We start from the raw sequence: 5,518 nt of genomic DNA, 5'->3' as shown, positions 1-5,518 counted from the left end.
TTAGTAGAGACGGGGTTTCACCATGTTGACCAGGATGGTCTCGATCTCTTGACCTTGTGATCCACCCGCCTCGGCCTCCCAAAGTGCTGGGATTACAGGCTTGAGCCACCGCGCCTGGCTATTTGTTATTTCTGAATTAGAAAAGTCATAAGCAGGGCTGGGCATGGTGGCTCACTTCTGTAATCCCAACACTTTGGGAGGCTGAGGCAGGTGTATCACAAGGTCAGGAGTTCAAGACCAGCCTGGCCAAGATGGTGAAAGAGACATACCTCTTATGTCTCTCTAGGTGACTCTTCATGTGGAGTCTTGAGAGCCAGGAGGTGCTCTTCTGCACCTTCAGAAGGCTGTCAGGAACCAGGCTACTATCCTTGTTCTATGGCAAGTCTCCCATCTTAAGAGACATCCAAGTGAGAAGGAGACTTTACTCTCTAAGCTAATTTCTATGGGCACCAGCATAGACTGCCTAGAATTCCCTTATTTCGCCATAATTCTGGTGGAAGCCATAGGGCTCAGATGAGACAAAAAAATATAGGAAAATCAGCCAAAAATGTTAGGATTTTTCATTCATTAATGTAATTTATTCTAGTTACTAGACTGGGGATATAAAGACAAATAAAATATTGACTTCAAAAAGTACAATCTAGTAGGGGAGATAGATTACCTAATAAATGTAATACAAACTGATAGAAGCAGCACTAGTAATACTGCAAGCGTCTGGGTGTGGTGGCTCTCACCTGTAATTTCAGTGCTTTGGGAGGCTGAGGCAGATTGATTACTTGAGCTCAGGAATTTGAGACTAGCTTGGGCAACATAGCGAGACCTTGTCTCTACTAGAAATCAAAAACATTAGCCAGACATGGTGACACATGCTTGTACTCCCAGCTACTAAGGAGGCTGAGGTGGTAGGATCACTTGAGCCTGGGACATCAAGGCTGCAGTGAGCTATGATCACATCACTGCACTCTAACCTGGGCAATAGAGTGAGACCCTGTCTAAAAAAGAAAGAAAGAAAGAAAAATGAAGAAATACATTGACCAAGGCACAAATGAATCCCAGATGGAGCACTTCTGTGTGGGATGGCCCGGGTTGGGGCAGGAAAGTGTTATGGAGGAAGCAATGTCTGAGCTGAGTTTTGAAGGATAGGAGCAATTTTCCAGATGTACCAGAGAAGAAAAGCATTCTCGACAATGGGTCCTAGAGCGGTACACCTGGGGGTATTTTGGTAGCACCTGAAGAGAAACACAGAGAGAAAAGCAAGGCTCAAATATCAATTGTCAATCATAAAATGATTGATCTTTTTAGCATCTTCACAAATAAACTCTACAGCAGTCTTCAATCTCTTAATTTCCAAAAAAGAAAGAAAAAAGTGTCTTATGCTCTGCAGTTTTTGAAGATAGGCTTTGTGACACATATCTCCTAGATCTTCACTAGGAGTCGGATAAATTTTACAATGTGACATAGCAGGAACTAAGAACCATAGAAAGGGGAAGCTTACTTAAGCTAGTGTGCGAGAAGAGAAAGCCTGGGTACCTAGAGTCTTCCACCATCACACAGAGAGTTGGCCAGGACCTGGCTGCTGCTCAGCCTACAACATGAGTTTGTGTTTCAGCCTTGTGGTGCCACTGTTTGTCAAGTGGAGAAAGCTGACTCGGTGGCAGAAAAATGTTCAGGCTTCTTGGCATCAACCACTTGATCTTTATAGGAGTTATTTGGAAATTCTAGGCCTGTGGTGTGTTCTATTGTCCCTGCTGAGGGGTCAAAGCTACTACATCAGTGTAAAAGTGACTGTGAGTGCAGTCACTTTGCTGGGAAATGGGAAGCCAGTGTCTTGTATGATTTGTCACCTGAGCTGGGCCCTCTGTGTGAGAGGCATCCAAATTCAGGCTTTTCTTTCTTTCTTTCCTTCTTTCTTTCTTTCTTTCTTTCTTTTTCTTTCTTTCTTTCTTTCTTTCTTTCTTTCTTTCTTTCTTTCTTTCTTTCTTTCTTTCTTTCTTTCTTTCCTTCCTTCCTTCCTTCCTTCCTTCCTTCCNTTCCTTCCTTCCTTCTTTCCTTCCTTCCTTCCTTCCTTCTTTCTTTCTTTCTTTCTCTCTTTCTCTCTTTCTCTCTTTCTTATCTTTCTTTCTTTTGCACTGTGTACTTTGTAGGATTGGTGCAGGGATCTCCATACTGTTGTTTCTTCTCATATGTGATTCATTCTTTGGTTGACTTCTTGAGAAGCCCCCACCCCCTGGTTCCTTCCCTGAGCAATACACCTCACATTGTCTTACTGCTGGGGTTCTCTTATACCAGTGAGCTTGAAGATGGTTCCACATCTGCAGCATCCACTGGGGCCTTGGGAGTGCAGTTGGCCCCACTACTGCCCTCTCTGCTCAAACTGCCACTGCTTCCTGCCTGAAGAAGTCTCCATGTGAGAGGTGGGCCCCAGTCTCTGTGTTCATGCATGCTCCCAAACTCAAAAAGACAAATGGCAATTTCCATGCTCCCTGCCTATGCTTCTTTTTTGGAGGAGTGGGCCCAACAGTCTGCCACTTGGCCGCCTCCAGATAGGGAGATTGATGCCAGGCTCTCCTCTCTGCAGGCATCCCTAAGCTTTCTAAGAGATGCTCTTTAAGTTTCCCTTTCCTTGGTTTGGGTGGGAGGGTGCAAAATCTTCCTCCATAGCCCTTTTTATTTTGATGATTTCCCTCTGGATTCTGCTCTTTTCCTTACATAAGACGAGGAAGTAAGTGAAGGCTTAGGGGATACCTTATGTATCTTTTAGGAATTCCCACAGAATGTGTCAAGCAACTCCTCTTTCAGAAGGAGAACATTACCACTGATTGTCTTTAGCACTGGTATTTAAATTAAAAAAATCTGAGACAAGAAGTACCATTCAAAATCCTAATTATACACCTAGAGGCTGAAGGTACAAGTTAAAGACACTAATTGTGAATTTTTTAATTGATAGATTGTTCAAAGATGCATAATGTTTCAAAAATTATTAACAAATATCCATGGATTCCCAATTAGACATAAAAATAACATTTTCAGAAATAGTATGTTGAGTGAAAAGCAGAAGTTACAGATTCAAGTGATGCAGGAAGATAATACAAATGAGTTGTAATGGGTTTGTGTGAGATGACAGAGAGTGGCAGGGACTGTGGTGAACTAGATTTGCCATGCCTTGTGTAAAAAGGGCTGCTGACACTCAAATCCAGAGATTTTGTTTAATGAAGAAACATGGGCCTAATATGAGACAGTCTTACCGTTTTTTTTTTGTTTGTTTTTTGTTTTTTCACTGTTCAAGGTTTATTGGGGGTTTTAGTTGGTGTAACACTTGGATAGTTGGTTGCATTGTTTATATGTAGATCTTTTTACATTGTATGGTAATGCACACTAATGATATATATATATAGTTCACAAAATAAGGTCCTTTGGAACAAGACATACGATATTGGATCTATACATTGAATGCCAGGATGTGACTGACTGGGAAAAAATGTTGGACTAGGCATGTGAAGGAGCCAGGAAGTTACATAACAAATGAATATCTCTCTGGCTCAAGGGGCAACTGCAGCATGTGCAGCATTGGCAGTGGTGCCTCAGAGGTGGCAGAACTATTTCACACTAACCAGTTTAGGACTACACAAGGTTACCACAATCCAGCCTCAGAATATAGCTGTAGGACTTTACAAACCATTCCTATTTGTAACTTCTGGAATTGATGTTTTTCCCCGTCCATCTTAAAATATGCTGCTTTAATCACAGATCAGATAAAAAGGACAACACGCACAACCTCCAACCAAAATCCTGTTGTAGCCTAGACAGTGAAATGGTATGACATCAGACTTTAAAATTGCAGCTCTTTTTGGATCCCCCAAAGTATATCCGCACTCTTCTTCAAACTGGTCTCTTCCTCAGGAGTCAGTCACCTTCACGTCTGAGATTCCATTCTGTCCCAAAATGCAAGGAACACTGAGGAAGACATCATCCTTTATTCCACAGAGACCCTTAATCATGGTAGAAATTGGGTGAACCCACCTAAGATTCTTCGTTATAGTCTCTGCCAAATCTGCCACAGAGAGTCCAATGGCCCAGGATGTGTAGCATTTGAGTTTGATCACCTCGTAAGCACTCTCAACCACCTGTTTGTGAACCTCTTTCCACTGTTCCTTATCTGTATCAGTTCCTAAATCTGGGTGCAGAGTCTTCAGAGAGACACCAACAACATTCACTCCACTCCATACAGGCACACTGGAATCTCCATGTTCCCTAAGGATCCACCCATGACAGCTTAATGGGTGAACTCCCAGCCTTTCCCCCATCAGGTAACGGAATCGGGCTGAATCCAGATTGCAACCACTTCCAATAACACTTTTTTTTGGGAAAGCCACTTATCTTCCAAGCCACATAGGTCAAGATATCCACTGGATTTGAAACAATAAGCAACTTGCAGTTCGGGCTGTATTTTACAACATTAGGAATGATGAATTTAAAGATGTTCACGCTGCGCTGGACCAAATTAAGATGGCTTTCTCCCTCTTGCTGATGTGCCCCAGCCGTAATAATGACTAGCTTGGAGTTTGCAGTTATATTATAGTCTTTGCCAGAGACAATCTTTGGTGTTCTAAGGAAAAGGCTGCCGTGTTGGAGATACATCATCTCTCCCTTCAATTTGTCTTCAATGACATCAACAAGAGCAAGTTCATCTGCCAAGTCCTTCATTAAGATACTGATGGCACAGGCCATACCAACAGCACCAACCCCAACAACTGTAATCTTATTCTGGGGGGGTCTGTTCTTCCTTTAGAAGATTATGAATCAGCTGATCCTTGAGAGTTGCCATTTTGGACTTGGAACCAAAAGGAACCAGGAATGCATGTCGGGTGGGCGTCGGGGGCACACAGCAGTGGGATCCGGACTCGGCGGCAGCTGCTCCAACACTTCAGTCTTACTGTTTCTTAAGAGAAACTGGAAATCCAGATTTTTATGTAAAGTTGCCCAAATCTTAAATGATGGCAACTAATTTAATTTAAAATATACTGGACAGGCTCAATGAAAGCCTGACAGTAAGCCAGAGTTAGTATTTTGACCAACAGTTCACACCTCCAGGAAAGTGCTACGTATATATATTAGATGTTATGCTATGTTACATCAACATATCCTAAACAAAGCTCTAAAATAATAACTGTGCTGTTCAATAATCCAAAAATGGCAGTCTTATCTCATTCTTCTGAAGCTCAGCTAACCTCTCCAAGGTGACCTTGGCTGGAAGGCAGACTCTGCAGTGATTAGGTGGAGGTATTTAGCTCCTAGAGTCTTCTGTGCTCCCAATGACAGGCCCAGTGTGTCCTTCATCAGAGGGTGGCAGGAGCTAGGCAGCTCTCTTCATTTGCATATCACTTTCCTTCAGTCTGGGAAAGGAGTGGGGTGGGCGGGGAGAAGAGGATGAAAAATGAATGACCCAGTACCAAGTAGGATCTTATCAAACAAATGAATGAATGAGATGAGACAGGTATGTTTATATTCAATTTTTATC

At 42.6% G+C, this 5,518-nt stretch overlaps 1 pseudogene across 1 annotated transcript; it reads right to left on the bottom strand.

The window, feature by feature from the left end:
* Positions 1-3,269: 3,269 nt before the first annotated feature.
* On the bottom strand, positions 3,270-4,913 carry LOC108300220 (annotated as a pseudogene). Its single transcript, XR_005199139.1, has one exon. The product of XR_005199139.1 is annotated as an L-lactate dehydrogenase A chain-like (transcript).
* Positions 4,914-5,518: the final 605 nt, after the last annotated feature.

This window comes from Cebus imitator, unplaced genomic scaffold, assembly GCF_001604975.1.
Source record: "Cebus imitator isolate Cc_AM_T3 unplaced genomic scaffold, Cebus_imitator-1.0 Scaffold25, whole genome shotgun sequence".
Lineage (NCBI taxonomy): Eukaryota > Metazoa > Chordata > Mammalia > Primates > Cebidae > Cebus > Cebus imitator.
The sequence above is the reverse complement of the archived record's forward strand: the minus strand, read 5'-3'. Positions and strand labels throughout refer to the sequence as shown.